Below are 22,479 nucleotides of genomic sequence, written 5' to 3'. Positions count from 1 at the left end.
TAATTTCACAGGGTATGAAATTCAAGGTTGGTTGTACTGTTCTCTCAACACTTTAAATATGTCACTCCACTCTCTTGTTGCTTGCATGGTTTTTGAGAAGTTGGGTATAATTCTTATTTTTTCATCTATAGTTAAGGTGCTTTTCCCCTCTGGCTTCTTTCAGAATTTTTTCTTTATCTTTGATTTTCTGTAGTTTTAAAATGATATGCCTATTTGTTTTTTCCTATTTGGAATTAATCCTGCTTAGTGTTCTTTGAGCTTCCTGGATCTGTGGTTTTGTGTCTGACATTAATTGGGGGAAAGTCTGTCATTATTGTTTCAAATATTTCTTCTGTTTCTTTTCTTTCTGGTATTCCCATCACACATTTATTTCACCTTTTTAGTTGTCTCACAGTCCTTGGAAATTCTGTTGTCCCCTCCCTTCCTGCCCCCTGCCCCAGTTTTGGTGGTTTCTATTAAGATATCCTCAAGCTTAGCAATTTTTTCCTCAGCCATGACCAGTTCTCTAATAAGCTCATCAAAGGCATTCTTCATTTCTGTTACGGTGTTTTTGCTCTAAAGCATTTCTTTTTAGTCCTTAGGATTTCCATCTCTCTGCTTACATTGCCCATCTGTTCTTGCATGTTGTCTACTTTATCCTTTATAGCCCTTAGCATATTAATCATGGTTGTTTTAAATTCCTGTTTTGATAATTCCAACATCCCTGCATGTCTGGTTCTGATAGTTCTGATGCTTACTTTATTTCTTCAAATTGTGTTTTTTTTTGCCTTTTAGTATGCCTTGGATTTTTTTTTTTTTTTTTTTTGATATCTGTACATGATGTACTGGATAAAAGAAACTACTGTAAATAGGCCTTAGTAATGTGGTGTGAAGGTAGGGGGAGGGGAAGTGATCTGTAGTCAGTGATTAGGTCTCAGTCTTTCAGTGGACCAATGCTTCTAGACTGTGAACCTGACAAGTCTTTCTCAGTTTTTTCCTCCCCCTTCCCCCCCTTAGGTAGGATGGGATGACTAGAGTAGGCTAGAATCAGATACTTTTCCCAGGTTAGTGAAACTTTGATAATAACCTATAAGGTTAGGCTCTGGTTAACTAGTTTTTTCTGAGTGCTGGCCTTACTAAGAAGCACAGAGTGTGGGATGCCTGGGTGGCTCAGTCTGTTAAGCACCTGCCTTTGGCCCAGGTCATGATCCCAGGGTCCTGGGATTGAGTCCTGCATCAGGCTCCTTGCTCATTGGCAATCCTGCTTCTCCCTCTGCCTGCTTCTCTGCCTGTGCACGCTCTCTCTCTCTCTCTGACAAATAAATAAAATCTTAAAAAAAAAAAAGCATAGAGTGCTCTGGTGTATTTCTAAATAGTTCTTTTCCTCTTCCCTCTCTCTCCAGTCTTGGGGCAGTGGTTTACCCTGTGTCCTCCCACCTCTTAAGGATCCAAGAAGAGTTATTGATTTTTCAGTCTGTTCATCTTTTTACTTCATGTTAGGATGCAGTGGTGACTTCTAAGTTCCTTACATGTGGTACTAGAAACAGGAAGTTTATTTGCCTTTTTTAGATACCCATATTGCCCTGGTGGCTTATATTAAATTTGTCACGTGAGACTTATTTGCTCTTGTTACTTATTTTTTTATTTGTTTTAATATGAACCATTATAAGCCAGCTTCCTCTCATACTATATCTGCAATCCAAAATTATATATATATGCATGTGTGTGTTCATATTTTATATATATTTGCATATATATGTAAAATTTGTTGTTGAATTCTAGGTCAATTTTTCAATTTCCCTTTTTAGCATTATGAAGTGTAGGTTTGATAAACATATTTTTGTTATTTCTACCCCAAGTCATTAATACAGATGTGTCGATGAGAGGTGTGCAGCACACAACAGGTGATAGATACCCAGTCATTAATTTGCTCTGACTGTTAAACCACCCAACTCTTCAGAATCCTCTGGGCTCTTCCAAGTACCCTGCTACATTTTTCCATCTTGTCTGCAAGGCTATCACCAGTGGTGTTAAAATGCTTTGCTGGAGTGAAGATACACCAACTCGATGTTTCCTGGTTAATTGTTAATTGTTTATTAAAGATAAGTTTGTTGCAACTTTGTGGGTTCTGTTGGTTCCTTTCTGAACCCAATTTCCTCCTAGTGACATCACTTTATTTTTTAAATGTTCTTTTTTTTTTTTAAAGAAACAGAAAAAGATTTTTTTTAGATTCTATTTATTAATTTGTCACAGAGAGAGAGGGAATAAGCAGGGAGAGCAGCAGGCAGAGGGAGAAGCAGGCTCCCTGCTGAGCAAGGAGCCCAATGCGGGACTCAATCTCAGGACCCTGAGATCAGGACTTGAGTGGAAGGCAGATGCTTAACCAACTGAACCCCACCCACGTGTTCCTTTATTTTTTAAGTGTTCTAAGACATGTCAGGACATAACCCAAGTTGTTGTCTTGATTTCCCTGTTATGCTTAGTTTTATGACCTTAGGCAAGTCAGTTTGTCTCTTTTACCCTCTGTTTTTTTAAATCTGTAAAACTATAAGCTTGATTATTTCTAGAATTTTATAATTTGGAGACATCTGTTTAACACCTTATTCTAGAATTTTTCTAGAAACGATGTGCTTTCTAGATTCTACTTTTTTCTCTCCTACTGTGTACCTTCCCTTTGAAATCAGAGGCTTTGATCTATCCTCCGTCTTTCTTCTTGATTTCTTGTATGTCATTAACTATGATGCTCTGATTATATTTGAAATGTTTTTTACTTTTCTTTGTGTGTGTGTATATGGGGACACATGGGTTATAATTCTTCTCACTTAAGTTAACAGTTATTTTCTAATATGTATCTTAAACTTCAGTGCCCTCTTTTAAAATTTTTTTTAAGTTTTTATTTAAATTCCAATTAGTTAACATACAGCGTAATATTAGTTTCTGGTGTACAACATAGTGATTCAGCACTTACATACAACACCCAGTGCTCATCACAAGTACACTCCTTAATCCCCATCACCTATTTCATCCATCCCCCCCCACACTTCCCTTCTGATAACCATCAGTTTGTTCTCTACAGTTCAGAGTCTGTTTCTTGGTTTGCCCCTCTTTTTTCCCCTTTGCTAGTTTTTTTTGTGTGTCTTAAATTCCACATATGAGGGAAATTGTATACTATTTGTCTTTCTCTGACTTATTTTGCTTAGTATGATACTTTCCAGCTGTATCCATGTCATTGCAAGTGGCAAGATTTCATTCTTTTTGATGGCTGAGTAATATTCCATTATATACATATATACCACATCTTCTTTATCCATTCATCTATCAATGGACACTTGAGCTGTTTCCATAATTTGGCTACTGTAAATAATGCTGCAGTAAACATCAGTGTGCATGTATCCCTCTGAATTAGTATTTTTGTATTCTTTTTTTTTTAAAGGTTTTATTTATTTATTTGAGAGAGACAGAGATAGCCAGAGAACAGTGCGGAGGAGAGGGAGAAGCAGGTTCCCCACTGAGCAGGGAGCCTAGCACAGGGCTCAATTCCAGGACCCCAAGATCACACCCAAGCTGAAGGCAGATGCCCAACCAACTGAGCCACCTGGGTGCCCCAGTATTTTTGTATTCTTTGGGTAAATACTAGAAGTATGATTGCTGGATCATAGGGTATTTCTAACTTTTTGAGGAACTTCTACACTGTTTTCCACAAGTGGCTGTACCAGTTTGCATTCCCACCAAAAGTGCAAGAGGTTCCTTTTTCTCACATCCTTGCCAACACCTGTTGTTTCTTGTGTTCTGATTTTTATTTTAGCCATTCTTTTTTTTTTTAAGATTTTATTTATTATTTATTTGACAGAGACACAGCGAGAAGAGGGAACACAAGCAGGGGGAGTGGGAGAGGGAGAGGCAGGCTTCCTGCTGAGCAGGGAGCCCGATGCGGGGCTCCATCTCAGGCCCTGGGATCACGACCTGAGCCAAAGGCAGACACTTAATGACTGAGCCACCCAGGTGCCCCTGATTTTAACCATTCTGACAGGTGTGAGGTGATATCTCATTGTAGTTTTGATTTGTATTTCCCTGATGATCCGTGATGTGCATCTTTTCATGTGTCTGTTGGCCTCTGATGTCTTCTTTGGAAAATGTCTATTCATGTCTTCTGCACTTTTTAATTGGATTTTTCTTTTTTTGGGTGGTAAGTTTAATAAGTTCTTTATATATTTGGATGCTAACCCTTTATCAGATATGTCATTTGCAAGTATCTTCTCCCATTCCATAGGCTGCCTTTTACTTTTGTTGATTGTTTCCTTTTCTGTGCAGAAGGTTTTTATTTTGATGTAGTCCCAACAGTTTATTTTTGCTTTTTTCCCCTTGCCTCAGGAGACATGTCTAGTAAGATGTTTCTATGGCCGATATAAAAAAGAACACTGCCTATGTTCTCTTCTAGGATTTTTATGGTTTCAGGTCATTCAGTGCCCTCTTAATGGTAACTGCCTTATCCTTTTCCATTTGAAAATTGTTCTTTTGGGTGAATAGGTGAATGTAAAACGGTACTAACCTAATTTGGTAACTATCCTTATTTGCTGGATTATCCTTCAAAAGATTATTGGCTACTTCAGTCTCCTCATCATTTCCCTTAAACTCCGTCCACCACCAAACAAAATAAACTTTTTGTTAAAGGTTTAACACTACTGAGGATATTCTAAACTTGCTAGAGGCTCCGAAGGAAATGATGAAAGAGTTCTCCATGTTTTAAGCAATAGCAACATCCTTAGGATAAATGTACCCTTGTCCAAACTACCTACCTAGAACCCTTTCTAGGTTGAAAAGTTTTGTTATGTTTGTTTAAAAACCATTGGTGTGCTTTCCATTGATCTCCCAGAGCATCCTAAACTACAGTCTTACTGCCTGTTCTTTTGCTTGGTCTAGAAAACAGCACTTGATTGTTATAATTTTGATATCTAAGATTAGGTCTAGTTTCCACTTGGCTTTTGATTTAATCAGTTCAGACCTAAGTCATTTGGATTTGAAGGTGTCACTAACATATTGGGCCTTAATTAGTTTCCTTGGAAACCTGTCCTTTCCTAGCCTGCATGATTCTAGGTCTCTTTGACAATCTCATTTGGTTTCAGAATATTTTGGTCTAAAAAATAGATTTGAAAAACTGGGAATTGATAAGAGCTTGATGCTGCTGCTGGTTAAATAAGTATATGAAATCATCAGTTTTAGAAGTACATGGGAAACTATGTTATAAAGATATAAATAAAGTGGTTTGCTCCATCTAGTTGAGAGTGTTGTCCTAAGTCCTTCTGATGCTAAGTCTTGCTTAAGGCCCTATAGGCATGATAAACTTGGGACAAAAATTTGCAGTGTACTTTTCCCCCTTGCCAAAGTAGAAAGTATTTATTTAGGGCCCTTTTAGGATATTGTCCTCATGCAAGAAGGAGTAAGTGAGGGGGCATTTTTAAAGCAACCCTGAATTGGGGTTCAGAGAAGGCAAGGTCACCAACCATCAGAAGAGATATTTTAGCTCTGAGAATCCTGGGTATTAGGAATGATGCATGATTTTCTTTTGCAAGATTTCTTATATAATAAGCATGCAGTTGTGCACCACAACTTTGTTTCTGGGGGAAAAAAATTGTGTCAGTTGATATTTTAGATATTTAACCACATTTAAAATAATTTCTATAAAGGGATAATTTATGATAAACCATTTAATAGAACCAAATACTATTCTTCCAATTTATAATATCTATCTGTATCTGGATATACATTTGTATGTTCACAGCTTTTTCATCTCCCCATATAATTTGTGCACAAGACATATTATATCTTAGTTTATAGGAATAAAATCCCAAAATTATAGCCAATTTTTTATAGGCAAATTTCTTTATGTCTGTCAAACTATTTTATGCTTTTCATGGTTCTTCTCCTTTAAGCTTTTGATGTTCCTTTGCCTGTGACTTTAGGAGCAGTGTATGTGTCCCCTCTTACAATTAATGAGGCACCTCATTGTAGGCGGTTGTGGGTGGCTGAGGGGAAATAGAGAATCTTTAAGTGGTGAACCTGAAGAGCCTCAAAGCCGCCTTTCACCACGACTGAGGTTGGATTTTCTGACCACGTGGATTTCAGAATATCTGGTTCTGCTAAGGCTGAAGTGGCAGTATGGAGTATGATGATAAGTCAGCTTTAGCTTATCAAAGAGTTGCACAGTGTCCTACAGATAACTGGGAATTGATAAGAGCTTGATGCTGCTGCTGGTTAAATAAGCTTATGAATGTAAATTTAGAACCTGGGACATATGCTAATAGGGATAGTACCTTATCAGTGAGAATGCTTTGGGCTCACAGAAAACAAACTGTAAGTCTCTTAAATAAGGAGGGATTTATTATCACACATAACAAAACCCTAGAGGTAGGGCAGTTTAGGGGTTGGTTAATTCAGTGTTTCAACAATGATGTATCAAGACCCTAGTTTCTCTTTTGCTATTCTCAACATATTGGCCTTTTCCTAGGTTTATACCCTCATGATTGCAAGATGGGTGCTGATGCTCCAGGCATCATATCCTCATCTATTTTCTTTGAAATGAAGAAAAGGACAGTTTCTCAATTTGTGTCTTATGAAGGAAGAAAACTTTTCTTGGAGGGTCATTAGCAGATGTCTGCTCATGAATCATTGGCCAGAATTATGTTACATCCTCATTCTTAAACCAATTACTGGGGTGCCTGGGTGGCTCAGTTGGTTAAACATCTGACTCTTGATCTCAATTCAGGTCTTGATCTCAGGGTCTTGAGTTTAAGCCCCACGTTGGGCTCTGCACTGGGCGTGGAGCCTACTTAAAAATAAAAAAACAAAGAAACAAACAAAAAACCCCAAAACCAAGTACCAATTTAGGAAGTCAAATTATTATGATTAGATTAGATTAAGACTCACCCTGGACATTTAAAGGGGCATCGTCATTGAGTATATGGTCATACAGAGGGTGAGCAAGATCAGGGCTTAATTAACAAAGGATAACTGGGACAAATTGTAGGGTGGGCAACCAATAGTGTCTGTTACATGTGCTTTCTCTTTGAACAGCATATCTCCTATCTCACTTAAAATGATTCTAGGACATTGGAAGTGAAAGGGTGATTCTTTTCATGCCATACCATCATTGGAAACAAGTTAGAAGAACTTTGCATGCAAAATAGAAGTCATATTTCTGCTTCTCTGTAAAAATAAAATTTTAACTTTTTCATCAAGATAAAAAATGAAAACAAGAGAACACTGAAGACACTATTCATTGACCACTCATCTGCCATTTTTACCCTCTTTGCTTTTTCTTCCTTGCTAATGAAACTTGATGTCTTCTGGCAGCATTGTACTGACAGCTGGGGCTGCATCATGATTCTCCAGACTGATCACAGTAGTCTTATAACCAGATGCACACATTTCCAGCTCTCCTCGATGGTAGCAGGAGCCGTATGAGGTAGTTCTCGCCAACAAGTAGAAATCCTCTGGGGTGAGGCTTCTGGGAAAGCTTTTGTTTCCTTGATAAATGGGACAAGGGTTAGAAGAGAGCTTACACCTCTTTTCTTCCTGCCATGAATGTAAATGTGATGTCAGGTGCTCTGGCAGCTCTCTTGACAACATGTGATAGCAATCATGGGGAAAAAAACTTCACATTAGCAAATGGTACAACAAAAAGTTAAAAAAAAAAAAATCCCAAGTCCAAGACCAAGCTTTTAATTACCTACTTTCAGATTTCTGGCTGTGTGAGATAACTTCTCATTGTTTAAGTGACTGGAGTTGGTTATTCCATTATTTCTCACTTAATGCATACTGACTGGTACAAAAGCAATGAACAGTATCTTGTGTGGTTTCTACAGCTATCCTATCACCTCTCTCCCCCCAGCTCCCTTCCATTGTAATTTTACTCTGACTCTGGCTTTAGAGAGCCTGAATAATTTGCCCACAGCTATACAGCCCTTCAACTCACCCGTTCAGGTCATTTCATTCTTACATACCTTTAACACTAGGATCTATTCTATTTTCTGCTTCTTTTCTATGCCCTTTCATGTTTTCTTTCCCAGTAAGCTTTGAAACTCCTTCAGAACAGAGTCTGGGCCTCTTACTCTTCTGGGTTGATTCGTATACTCAATGTAGAGGGGGTTCTCAGTGACAGGGAAGTAGGGAAATGAATGAATACTGTGACTTACCTTCTTTATCTCAGCCAGCAGGGAGGGAAGTAAGCAAATGATTTATCTTTAGAAGATACAAACTTACCACCTCTTTCGTCTCTAAGTAGGAAAACAGCAACCATGAAATATCCTGTGGGGACTGTTTCAGGTTACATGACTAGTCATAGGAAGTGGACATTATTTGAGTTTGGTTATATATCAGTATTTCTATTCTTTGTGAACAACTTAGATGCAGGATTGGGTCTGTAACCATCCTGTAATGGTTAGCTTGAAACAAAGCGTTTTAGGGAAGCACCCCCATGTATTTGAGTTCTAGTTGGCAAATGTGGAATAAGGGAACTTCATAGCTTAAGGAAGATCTTCAATGGACATGGTGCCTTTGGGGGCGGTTGGATTGCTACAGCTAAAAAATTCCCTTGCATAAGTTTGTCAGTTTCAGGGGATTTTGGTCATGATTCAGTGAAGTGGAACTTTTCAGTTGAAATGAGAATCTCATGGTCTTTGTGCATCTTTGCTCATAGCCAGGGTGACACCTTGTGTGTATTAATGCCCATCACCAGCTTTGCACATGTTCCTGCTTATGGCACATGGCTCTCACTGGGTCACCTCATCCAAAGCCTCTGCTGCTATTTATTTCTCTAGAAGCACAAGTGCTTTTTGTGGCTGAGAGATGTAACTCCAATACAGTGCTTCATACTGGCCACTGTGGGTTTTCCTTAAGGTAACTGTGGGTGGCCCTTCCATTTATTTTCTTGCTTCCTTTTTGTTTCTGTAAATTCTGCCCTCTACTTTCCCCTGAAGCACATGCTGTTCATGTAATCTGAATGGCCATTTAGAGGAAAGATCAGAAGTTTGTTGTTTCATTACCAACATAAATCAAAACTTTGTGTTCGCGCTGCAATCTGAGTGAGTCCAGGAATAGCTTTGGGATTGCTAAGTGTCTGGAGAGCACTGACTACACAGACATGTTTTGAAGCTGGCTATAATAGTTTCTACAGCTGTTAACAGTTCATAGAAGAATGGCAGCATTATATATCAGTATTTAAAATGTGCATGACTTGCATTGCACAGAAGTCAGATTGGGATAGAATCAGATTTTTTTTTCTGAAACTTGGCCAGGAAAGTCTTTAATAACTAGAGAAATTCTTTTCACTGCTGAAATCAACATGAAGGACATTGTGTTATTATAATTGCTATAGCTCACCATGAAAGTTGTCTTTGTATGAGTAGATGTACGGGCTGTACTGTTTTGTTTTTATTTATTCTGCATTCTTTATTCTAATGTCCTTTCCTTTTTCCTGACCAAAAAGATTGTTATTGAGCCCTTCACAAAGCTGAAATAATGCAGTGTGTTAAAAAAAATGTTAACAATTCAAAGAAGTTATAAAAATTTATAAGTTGGCTGAATGCTTGAGAAATTTCTGCATATTTTAATATAAATAGGTAATGCAAATATTTGTTCTTTGCATTGAGAGGTGAGTCTCTGTTTTCCAAAGGCCCTGCTATTTAAATTAGATTCACTTTATTATATTGAAATAAAGACAACTTCCATTTTGAATGATGGCAAAGATTAAATATCATGGTTATCAAATACAAAAAAACCTTAATAGGTTAGATTTGTTACTGCATCATGGGGTTAAAAAATTTCCAGAAATCAGTAGGAATTGCTTCATGATTAGAATTCCCATGATGGTAACTTGCTCAGTGATTTTTTTGAGATTTCTAAGTTGAGATTGAGGTTTTGCATATGGCAGGAACTATCTGAACCACCTCTGTGCCCTGTCAGTTTTACTGTCTCTTTAAAGACTTAATTGACAGACTTAATTCAAGGTAGGAGTGGTAGAGATATCTTGGCAGAGTATATATAAATAGAGAAAAAGAAATTCAGTAAAAAAATTACAAAAAAATCAAATTGTGAGAGAGCTCCTTCTATTGAGCTATCATATCAAGATACACACATTTTGAATGAGTATGGGTCAGAGATCTTTGCAGAAGGATTAAGATCTAAGGTCTAAGGCCTTTGATCTTTCTGAAGTAGCATGCCAAGGCTCATCTTGTGGGAAGCCAGTGCCACCCTGGTGGCCTACACAGGGGAAAACTCAACAGTGGAGTCCGTTTCCAGAGGTGAAGTTGAGATGCTCCAGGGATCATGTTCCAGGCCTGAGACACCCAGCATCCTGGACACTGTGCCAGTAGGCTGCTCCTCTACAAGCCATGCAGGCTGCTGGATCAAGTTGAAGATCTGGGAAAACCTCGGCACAAAGTTTGAGGTTCCCTTTGAGAGTGCTAATGAATTCTCATAGCTTACCTTTGTCTGCTCCTTGTTTACCAGCAAATGCTTCAGCAAATAGTCAGCACGATGAGAGAGGGAGGCAACAGGAAAATATGAAGGAAGACTTCCAGGGTAAAGGGAGTGTTTCCCACAAACTTTACACACCAACCTCACCGATTTACTCAGACAGGATTTGGCTGCCATCCTTCACACCTTCACACTCATGGCATGGGGTCACAAGCATCATCTGTGAAGCCAGGCTGCACCTTCCCCTTGGCCTATGCCTCTCTTAGGCTTGTGGAAACTAAGGACACATCTGGAGGAGTTTACCTTTCCGTGGGAAAAGTGACTTGCCTAGGAATTAAATTGATAACATTTTCCAGGCATTACTGCCATGAAAACATGAATTTTCACTTTCCCAAACTAAGAGGCTCTATGTGATTGAGAAATAAGATTAATGGCTGACATTTTTTTGAGTGCTTGTGATGTGCCAAGCACTGTATAATCTTGTTCATTTTTTTTAATTTTTATTTTTTTGTATCGTCTTGTTTAAAAACAGAGGTGCCAGTGGGTCTCATGATCAGCAGAAGGAAATATAAATGTAATTTGACGGAAGGTGGAGCATAGGCCAGAGGTGAACTAGAAAAGAAATAGGGAAAGTAGACTCAAATCCGGGTTTCTCTAGATGCTGAGAATCCTTGGTAAATACTTTCCCCTCATTCATGCCTGGTTTTGTTATAAAATAAGAATAAACACTAGCCTGGAATGTACAATTCAGATTTCTTAGTCAGGAAATGGCTCTACAGCAGTGGTTTTGTTTTGGTTTTTGTCTTTTCAGGCTAATGGAACTCTTAGGAGCTGAGAAGTGAGTGCTATGGGCTCTCAAGAAAAATATCCACACATATATGCATGCAAACTGTGGCACACAATTTCTGGGCTTGCCAGCTCCTGGAGCCAGTCTTCATAGGTAGAGGGAATATGGCATCAGCAAAGCCTGGTAGTAGGCAATACTTTTAGGTCCAGGCAGAGAGGATGGCTGGCAGGAAGTTCAGAGAGAACTTAGTGGATTTTCCCAGCTGTAGGAAGGAGAGCAAACAACAAATCATGTTGCAATGAGGTGGGAGCTGGTGCTGGGTATGACTAGCTATAGGTGTCAAAGCCTAAGCCTGGGGACTGCGAATTAAGGGTATAATGACCGTCTGGAGACTCTTAGACTACTGAGAAAGAAGCCAAGAGAAGGCATCTGGAATCATATAAGACGAGAGTAACTGGAACTTGTTGAGAAGGTGCAGGCCAGGTCACAAAGAAAGCCCAATAACCAAAACTAGGATTAGAGCTGAATGGGCTCAGGATTACTCAGCAGGATTTTCCCATCCATGAGATATTTGGCTTCAGACCATGGCAGTTATGGTTAAGTCCTCAGGTAGGGCAGTGCGAGCCTGTCTCTGGGAATCTGGTGGGAAGGAGAGAGCAGAGCTGGGCAAAGACAATGCCTAGTTGGTACAACTCTGGTATGATCTCTCATCAAAGCTTTAGTAACTTGGCTAAGGGTATTGGTGAATTGCCATTTTCAGGTCTTCTTAACACATTAACCTTGAAACTAGAGAATGTTCTTTACTTCTTGTACTTTTCTCATTCTGTGGATTTGTACATTTATTTACAGTTACTTTTAACCTGCCACTCTGTACCATCAGCCAGTTCATTTCCAGTCTCTCGCTGGGAGACCCACTGATCTTCATGCTGTGGCCTTCCTCCACGAAATAAAAATTTGTCAGCATTTGTTAGTCCACCAAACATTTTGGGAATTTTACTGGTCTGTAAAATCTAAATATTGAGCACTATTGGATTATAGTGTCCTCGATTGGGTAGGGTAGGTACTCAAGAAATATTTATAGTTATATTGAATGAATGATTAAGTGAGACATGAATTATATCATGTAAAACTAAGGACTTAAATATCTACTACATGCCTACCTCACTTTGAGATCTCTTGAAAGCTTAATGCTGAGGCAGGCTGAGGTCCACACGTGCATGGTAAATTAGTAGACTGGGCCATCTTGACTGTTCAACAGAGTAGAGTAGACAATCTGTCTACTTGAGTGCTGGCAGTTTCATTGATGGCATTTAGTATATTAAAACAGTGCTGTTGTCTGGTAAAGTAGTGATTGTTTTCAGGAATTTTGAAAGAGAACATGCATAAAGGAAGAGACAATTTAGCTGACGAGGAATTAGGGTCAGGAGAGATTCCCAGTTCTGACCCACTCTGGTGAATGCTGTTTCATAGTGTGCCTCTGTGGCCTAAATCATGAATATTTAGCAGCAATTAATCACACTCCTGTAGGAGCTTAAGTAAGTCCTAGCTGAAATTTTCGATGTGAAATTTGGAAAGTCATGAATACAATGAAGATTAGAGGAAACAAGTAAGGAGATATGAAGGAGAGTCATAATTCTGGCATGAAGGTCAGACCAAATAGTTCAGGAGAGCTTTTGTGCTTGAATTGATGTAAATTCTCTTCTTCAGATTAGATTAAAATTATAAAGGGGAGGCTTTTCTTCCCTTTGATGACTGCATTTAGCAAGAGTTTAGTTGCTCAAATTTACCCTTTGGTCCAGTAGAAAGAAACACAGTGTAACTTGAAGTCTAAATCGATGTAATTTAAAATATAATTATGTGTGTATGGGAGTGTCCATGGTCAATTCGATGAATGTGGTTTTGAAGAAGGAATAGGAATCCAAGGATTGAAGAGAGTCTTGTCAAATAGGAAAGAATCAATAAGTAGAAGAATTTTCTCATTAAAAAATGGAGCTCTACATTTCTGAGATAAAGGATAATGTAAAAGTGACTGAAAAAATATACCTCTCCCCATAGAAATTCATAACGTTTTTAAGTGGCTGAATTGTGTGTGTGTGTGTATGAAAGAGAGAGCGTGCATGTACACGCATGTGCTCACGTCACAAAGCACAGAGTAGTAAAAAAAGAAGAAACCATGAGAAACAGGGCAGAGGTCATTTGACTAGGGGCAATCCTACTAATTCATCTCTGCTTCTCCATTTGCACCTTGACTTCTCACCACCTCTTGATGCCCACACTTTCTGCCTAGGTGAGAATGCAGTCACTTCCAAAGTGGATGAAACACTTTAATCCTGCTTTCTTCCTTGTAACAGTTAAGGATGGAGATCAGGACCGAGGGAAAGAATGAGGTGGAGTTTCACTGTGGGCCTTGGGAAATGGCAAAGTTTATGTGAGGTGGGATGTAGTACTGATAAAGGAAGGGTATAAATAAAGATCTCTAGAAGTTCTGAAGGACAAATTACCTTCATGGGCAACCAGGCAATTCTTCAGAGAGGAGGTGACATTGAAACCAGGTGTGGAAGGATGGGTAAGATTTTGAAAGGCATGGCTGGAAGAACATTCCAGAGAGAGGAAAATCACCCAGAGGTGTCATGGCAAAAAATACAAGCCTATTCCAGGAATGCTATGTCATTCAGCAGAGCTGGAGATAAAATGGGTGCAGTTGGTAGAAGTCAGGTGTAAGAGGCCATGAATGCCAGGTTAAGATTTTATTTGGTATATAAGTAAATTCCTCACATAACTCACCAATATGAATGTCCATCCCCTAAAATTTCTGGTTGATAAGGATTGATTTTTCAACAACAAATGCTTTCTAAGAGTAGGGGTATAATTGTACTTTGCTAAACCATCTTTTAGTGTCTTAAAGACAGGAGCTTGGCATGGTTAACCAAAGCCTGGATTAATATGAGGTTCAGATTATCACAGAGTGCTTCGGGATTCTAAGATGTTGTGTGTGTTGGTTTTTTTTTTTTTTTTTTTTCTTTTTAAAAATCTATTCATCTTTATCATGTGGTCACTTACAGGGTAAATGTGGCAGATTTTATTTTCCATAAATGACCAAATCAAGTTTTTTCATCCCACATAATCTTAATGACTTTCCTCTTGTTAAGTGGTGGGATCTGTGTTCTCCTCCTTAGGCTGGTTTGTGATTGTGGTGGAAGTGTGACCATATGACTTCTGAGGCTACGTCATAAAAGGCCAAGCAGCTTCCTCCTAGTTTTCTCAGAACGTTTGCTTTTGGAGCTTTAAACCCCAAAGTAGGAAGGCAGGGGTCTCCATGCTATGAGGAAGCCCAGGTCACTTGTCGGCCTTCTGGTTGACAACCAGCATCAGCCACCAGAAATGTGAGTAAAAAATGCCTCTAGATGATTCTTGGTCCTGGAAGTTGAATCACTCCAAGCCTTTAGGTCCTTCTTGCTGAGGTCCCAGATGTCAAAGAGCAGAATAAAAGCACCCCCACTCTGCCCCTTTCAAATTCCTGGCACACAGAAGCAGTGAGCATAATAAAATGGTTATTTTATGAAGCTAGGTTTGGGGTAATTTGTTATGCTGTGGTCATAACTAGAACAGTAAGAAAAAAATAAGAGTAAGCATTAATGACCTTTTGCAGTTCATCTCTCTGTTCAACAGGATCAGTGTTGTAGAGAAGGGAGGGAGGGAATTATCATTGTTTAGAAGGCCTTTTTAGGTGATTTACATATATTATCTCATTTGATCTTCCTACTGACATTGCAAAATTAACATTAGCAACTCTATGGTCCAGAGAACTAGGGCTCAGAGAGGTTAAATGATTTCCCTAAGGTCACACAGCTAGAAAGCAAACCTAATTTTTGTGGCTCTATAGTTCAAAGGATTTCCCCTAGCACATGAGGCTTCCCTGGGCTGGGTGGGAGCCCCTGCAGTGTCATATGAACAGTGAATTCTACTGCCTAGCTTACCTCTCCATCAGATGGCACCCTTGAGGAGCACCTGGGCCAGAAGACGTGAGGGAGATGAGGAGAGACACAGCCTCTACCTTTGTAGCAGTGATAAGCATTTTGGTGGCTAGACAGCTGTAAGTCCCGTGGGAAGATAAAAGCAACACCAGGCCGTGTCTGATCTAGCGCTGTGGACCTTCACAGAGGGGAGGGGTCGCTTTGGAGTCTTGGCAAGTAGGTGGCCCCCTGGCGATCTCCTTTCTAACTGAGAAAGTAGGGGGGCCCATATCTCCCACTTCTCCCAGACAGTCTTGCTTTATGCTTGCTTTCCCAGGGAAATTATTAATAGCATCTCCTCTTAGTGTCACCAGTCTCCTGTTTTGGATGGTACATTACATGGTCACCTGAGGGTGGTGCTTTTCAAAGTGAACTTTTTCAGGGGAATAGAGTAAAGTACTATTGAGTAACAATGTGAAGTGGCATGAAGGCTGTGGCTAATGGCCCCAAACAAGTAGCAGAGTGTGTTATTTCCATGAAAAACTTGTCCATTCACTGTACAGCAAAGAAGCCAAATAGTGATTTTGTTCGACATAAGTGAAGGTTTATTGGGCATCAACTGTGTGCCACAATTAAAAATCTGAATTGACAAAAACAAACAATAAAACCTCACCAAACCAACCAACCACATTGAATTGGTCATCTACATTGACCTAATTGGTTTGTGTCTGGCCAAAATGGCAAGGACAGTCCATATCTCTCTCAAGGGAAGGGAAGTTTAATAGATTTGGTGCAAGGACCAGGCTATACCTCTCAAAGTGCAGTCCACAAACCTTGGGCATCAGACTTGCTTGGGGCAGGGGACAAGGGGTGGGAGGGTGGAGCTTAAAATGCAGATTCTGAGTCTCTACCCCAGACTCCAGAATCATTCTCAGAGAATGGGCCTCGTTCTTGGCATATAGAGCAAGTTCGCCAGGTAGTTCTGCTGTACTCTAAAGTTTGAGGATATCTGGGATGAGATGCTTAGAATCAAGGAAACACTAAGGCCCTAGAGAAAGTTCATTATTTGGGGAATGTTGTTAGTTAGTTTATTTATTTATTTTTTATTATTATTATTTTTTTTAGTTTGTTGATTTAAAGTCACAAATACGTTCAGAACTTGGACCAGTGGACTAATCCCAGGGGTAGTGTTAACCTCAGTCGGCGCTGCGGAAAGAATATGAAGTTAGTCTTAATTCCAAACCACTTCCACACATTATAAACTCACCCATGAGGATGGGGAAAGGGTTGCATCATTATATTACAAGAAAAGGGGATATGTTTAAACATCAATCTTTTCTTTTTCATTATTACCTCTGTCATTGGGATTAATCCCATCGTAGATTTGCTAACTTCTCTCTTAACAATATCTAGGAGCTGCAGAAAATGAGGAGCTGTGTTGATCTGAGTTTGGCCTATTTTGGCCAATTTTACAAAGATGGGCAGAGGGGACAGAGATACAAATGGTACCCTGCAAATTCAAGGTGGTATAGATTGCATATCTCCCTCTCGAGGGATATTTGTGCCCGTGTAAACAGAACTTTGCAACAGAGTGAAAGAGCTGGGATATTAGAGCTGAAATGGAGTTTTGAGTTCATCACACCCAACATTCTAATATAGATGGATAAACTGAGGCCCAGAGAAAGGAAATGGTTGGAATAAATCCCAGCTCTGCTGCTTTCTATTTGTGTAGTCTTGGGCAAGTCGCTTACTTGTCACTTGTCATCTCTGAAATGCAGGATGATAACACCTCCTTTTTGTAGTTTTGGGGAAGAGTAAGTGAAATGAGAACATACACATGATGTGCTGGGCATACCCCCTGACACCTTGTTGGGGTGCTATTTCCTATTATTAAAGCCAGTTAATGACAGAGCCAGGCCCAGTCCCCAACTTCCTGACTCTGCATTTTCGTGGTATCCATGGGGTTCCAGAGATCAGTCACATGCAACACCTGTGTGTTTCCACATTGTCAAATGCTATTTTAAGACCTTTCAGCAGGGCCCCAGGACAATGGGCTCTGGCTGGCTGCCTCCAGCCGTACAGTCTGTTCTCAGGGGCGTGTGGCTTCTGGGCTCTGGCTGGCCGTCTGTCTGTGCCCCACAGGGCCTGGCACTACTAGCCCCCTCCCTGTTCCTCAGCCCCATGGTGGTGTGAAAGGCCACAGAGGAGGGAGCCATTTTGTAGGGGAGCATTCCTCAGTTGCGAGAGAACCAGGAGGCCTGGGAAGTGTGGGGGTAAAGTATGTGGGTTCTTAAGGCAAACTGCCTGGTTCCACCAATTACTGGCTATGGGGCTTGAATAAGTTACTTGCCCCCGAAAAAATCCTCAGTTTCCTCATCTGTAAAATCTGTAACAAGAGCGCCTACTTCACAGGGTTGTCGTGAGGGTCAGTGAAGAGATTCACACACAGCAAAGAGCCCGCCCACAGTCTACAAGTGGTGGCTTCTTGTTAGGTGTGAATGACATTTCATGAGTTGATAAGGGAATCAGGCTGTAGAGAACTTCTCAATGGAAGGGACAAAAATCAGAAAAGAGAATTGTCATTTATAATGAGTAATGCAATAGTATTTTGAATATTGTAGAAAGGTAAGGCTGAAATTGAGACTTGGTTGAAAACACTGCATAGCCATTGGTGGGGCAAGTTAAAAAAACTGGCATTAGCTTTGCAAAGGAAAAATTGGAAGTCCTTTCTACACTTTTCTGCTTTCCCCTTCCCCTCATATACCCACTTCTCCCTCAGAGTTTGCTATGGCTATTTAAGAAATTGGTGTAAAACTAAATATGCCAGATAGTTTTCTTTAGCCTACAATGTAGGAACTTGGAAAGAACTTTTAATTAACAGTAAATTATATCAGTAGAATTTATTAGCATCTGTAGTATTTAATTAAATAATAGAAGCCTGCTGGCTACCATATAGTAAGCAAGTGAAATATATTTTGCTGGGTTTTATAATGAAAGGAAAAACTACTACCTCTCTTTAAAAGAATTGTTGCTATAGGTTAACCCATTTGGATGATGACTGATGTAAACCTCTGGCTTCCTGATTCTTCTGCCATGGTGGGTATTTACTAGCCAAGTTAGGCCAGGTAGTGCTGAGGTAACAGACAACTCTGAAAACTCTCAGTGGCCTAAACGAGATTGATTTCTTTCTTATGAGACATGCCCATATCAGTTTGTCGAGGTCTCTGCCCCAGATTGGCCTCCCTGGGGACCCAGGCTGATGGAGGAGCCACCACGGGACATGTTGCCAGTCATTGTGGCCCAGAGACACAGAGTAGTGGATTGAGCCCAGGGTCCTAAATCTCCCACCTGGAAGTGGTACACATCATTTCAGCTCAAAATGTCACTGGAAGAAGCATGGACACACTCTAACGAAGCAGCAGAGTACAGCTGTCATGTGTGTTTGGCTGGAGAACAGAAATGTTGGGTGATTAGCACCAATACTACCACATTTACATATATGTCTTCCCAGCCATAAACTCACTGAAGGTAATGACACTGACTCATTCCTCTGTCTCTTTCAGCACCAGCCTGTAGTAGGAGAGCGATACGTGTTGGTAACTGGCTGCCTGCAGAGCTTAGCATGGGGCTGGAAGAAAATGGAAAAGAGAACCAGACAACTTGGCCTTCTTTTCCCCCTCCCATTTGGCACACTGGTCCTTCCCTTGTGCTGGGATTCTGACTGCAGCTGGAAAATGGGGATATTGTTACTCCCTTGTAAAGATGGAGTAAGACGGCATTGTGTGAAAGCCACTGGTCAGCAAAGGCTAGTGGCTCTGCTACTGCCCAGTGCCCTTTCTGGGGGCCCAGAGGTGTCCACCGCCGTCTGCTGCCCCACTGAGGCTGCTGTCCCCAGGCAGAGCCTTACTGTTCACTCTGTCGCCTCTAATCTATTCCCCACTTTTCTCTTAAATGTCCCTATTAAGACTTATCTGCCCTATGTCTTGCTTCTTCAGGATAGACTAGGATAAAATCATCTCTATTAATCCATTAATTGATAGTAATGGGTTAAAAAATATCCCCCCAAAACTAACAATTGCTCGACCGAAGGGATAGTTCACCCAAGGTAAACTGCTGATAGTCACAGATTCTCAATGTGTTCAAAATAAAAGGTGCCCTAGAGATCATCTAGTATGATGGTTTTCAACCTTTTTTTTTTTCCAACTGAAAGATAATTCAGAACACCACCTATAAAACAAAAAGGGCTACGCTCTGATTGAGAGGAGGTGGGCAGCACCTCCCTGCTCCGCAGCTTTCCCCAACCAAAAAGCCCTAAAGTCATGCACAGAATTCCACTGATTCTAGACTAACCCTCTGATTTTATAGAAGAGAAACCAAGACCCAGATAGAGGAAGGGACCAAGGATCCCCCATTTAGGTAGGACTGGGGTCGAGGCACCCTGGTCATGTGAGTGCTGATCCAGACCATCTATTCTGACAAACCTGCTTGGGAGAAGGTGGTAGCCAGAGAAGACGGGGGTTATTTTTGATGACTCATGGAATTTGCTCATCTAAGGGCAAGTGTGTGTGTGTGTGTATGTGTGTGTGTGTTTCTTCTAAGGATCTGGGTGACTCTAGCCAGAAATAATAAGATACAAAAACTTTTACCTCCAAGCTACTGGTTTGAATGTAGTACAGACTGTTAGTTACTCAAGGCCATTATCATGTGATGGGTTATCAAAGGTCTATGTGAAACGTGTGGGATTTTTATGAGCTTGTTTTTATTATAGTAGAATGTTTAAAGGCCCCTTATGTACAAAGTGCTTTGAAAACTCTAATGGGGCCTCATAATCACCTGCATAATTATGAAGGTCAAATTGTGCTGAACAAACTTGAGAGCTATTTTTGAACAAATTAGTGGATGAACAGAACAATATTAAAAAAAAACACAACTCTTTTGGTTACCCCTTTTAGCTCTTCTGGGTACAACAAAATCTCTCTCAGAGCTGGAGAAAATTGCTGCTTTGTTGGAAACCCAAGGAGGTTTTCTTTCCCTGGGTTTAAGTTACAGAATGGACAGACTGTGTGCTAGGTTTCAGAGTAAAGAGTTGCTTGTGGTGAGTATTCAGATGTATTTGCTAAGGAAACTTGTTTCAGTTTGTTTTTACTCCTGTGCCCCATGGCTCCACAGTCCCTGTGTGCCCCTCAAGAGCAGGTCGGGCCTCACCGGATGTCCTCCTATAGAGATGCCTGGTGCTTTCACTTGCCATCCACAGTTTTCCACCTCACACTAGGAAACTGTAAGGTTAGAAAAACAATGGACCGTTTCCTTCCTCTTTCTTTAAACTGAGAGGCTGAAAGGAGAGGACTTCGTATTCATTACTCATAAGCCAGACTTGAGGATAAAGGTCATTACAGTTCAAGTATAACAAAAGTGAAAATCCATGGTTCTCTGTGGGTCCCCAGCCCCACTGGGGTCAAATAGCCCTTGTCCTGTCTTTAGGGTCCTGTCTTAACCCAAGGCTTGCCTTCAGCTTTGCAAGGATTTCAGGCTGACATCTGGAATCTGAGCCTGCTAAAAAGAGCTCAAGATTATGGGCACGGGGAGAGGGACGAATGGCCACAAAACAGCCTCAAGTTGGGGAAGGTCTTCCCTTCTCTAGGGCCTTGGCCCCCAGGTGACCTAGAACTGTCATTGCTGTCATTGGTTGTGGCAAGTACATTTCTTAGAATCTCAGACTTGAGTGCTCCCATTGAGCAGTTAAGATGGGTTTTCCTGACATTTTCTATTTCCTCTCTGTAATATCCTTTTGCTGTAGACTGTTTCTCGTGGCTAGACACTTTGTGGCCAGAAAACCCTCCTCCGATGGGTGATGTAGACACCCCAGTAGCTGCGTTTCCTCATCACGCTGAAAGGGAGAAGGAAACCACCTTCTAACAACTCACACCAGGCTCCCAGGATGTGCTATTTATGCTAAGGAGCAGCTGTAATGCTTTTTATAAGCCAGACTCTCTGTCACACTTGACATCCACAGAGCCAGAAGTCACAAGCTGCAGGGGAGTGACCATGGGAGCAATGAGAGAGATGCAATGAGAAATTGCATCAGTAAGACAGAGAGGGCCAGTAAAGCCTGCAGAGCCAACAGGTAGGGCTTTCAGGGGGCCCTAGAGGTTTTGCCATTGTGGCCCTTTCCTCCATAAAAATTAGATAAATAAGTAAATAATTAAGTTTCATGACTGCATTGGTATAAAGACAGCATATTAATGTTATATATCACAACATTTCTTTTGACCTAAAAGTTCATTTTTTCCTCTTATTTTAAGGAAATGAAAAGATTTTTGTGGTCCCCTAAAAGTTTTCTGGGGTGTAGGCACTGTGCCTGTTGTAGCTAATGGATAAATGAGCTCTGCCAATAGGAAGCTTCCTTGGTACAAATTGGAGAAACTGAATATTTATGAATTAGGCCAGTTTCATTACTTTAAATGACAATGCAAATTACAAGTGGGTTTGGGTCATAAAATGAGAGACATTAATTAAATGTGTTATAAATCCACAAACCAAGTTCTCACAATTAGCGATAGGCTTGTATACAGGCCTTTGACATTTCAAAGTAAATTTTGAAACTTTGGTTTGGGACCAAAAGCCAGGGGTGTTATAAATGTTGAGGTGGTGTGGCTTTGAGTCAGAATCCTGGTTCCACTATCCACAGACTCAGGCAAGCTACTTTATTCTTCTGTGCCTTGGCTTCCATCTCTGTAAATGAGAGATGAAAACTACTTCATCAGGTTACGGAGAGGATGAAATGAAGTCATATTTGTAAAGCACTTAGTATAATGTCTCAGGTATTAAAAATGCCCAGTGTTAGTTATGATAATTACTATTATTATCATCATCATGAAATACTGTTATATCCTGTTTTTAAGATGAAGAAACTCAAGGTCCTCCATCCATTATATTGCGGGAGAATCATTTTGCTAAACTTAGCTAATAAGTAGTTAAAAAGAAGGATTTATCTGAGATTAGAATTAACAGCCTGTGAAGAGAAAATAGGAAGTGATGTAGAAGGTTCAAAAGTAATTAAAATACAGATCCTGGCCTCAGAAAGAGTACCTCAAAGTTAGGAAGACAAGACGCATCCGGAAAGGTCAGAGACTGTCAAAATGGCCGCGGGCAATCTCAAAGTCCTGCTCAGTAGGTTAGGATTTCCACAAGGAGAAATTGCTTACTTTACTCAAAAGCACCTACCATATGCTATCTAGAACTGCCAAATTTCAGTTTAGAAAAATGTCCTATTTCAACCGGGTAGGG

At 40.3% G+C, this 22,479-nt stretch overlaps 1 long non-coding RNA gene across 1 annotated transcript in view; it reads left to right on the top strand.

Annotated features, from left to right (window-relative positions):
* The window catches only part of LOC118019588, a 35,581-nt gene extending 14,282 nt beyond the window's left edge, over window positions 1–21,299 (top strand). The window contains exon 5 of the long non-coding RNA XR_004681712.1: window positions 18,756–21,299. This is a non-coding gene — a long non-coding RNA (uncharacterized LOC118019588). The remainder of the gene's footprint in view (window positions 1–18,755) is intronic.
* The last annotated feature ends 1,180 nt before the right edge of the window (window positions 21,300–22,479 follow it).

The sequence above is a fragment of the Mirounga leonina genome, unplaced genomic scaffold (genome assembly GCF_011800145.1).
Source record: "Mirounga leonina isolate KUSES-001 unplaced genomic scaffold, KU_Mleo_1.0 Mir_108, whole genome shotgun sequence".
NCBI lineage: Eukaryota > Metazoa > Chordata > Mammalia > Carnivora > Phocidae > Mirounga > Mirounga leonina.
The sequence above is the reverse complement of the archived record's forward strand: the minus strand, read 5'-3'. Positions and strand labels throughout refer to the sequence as shown.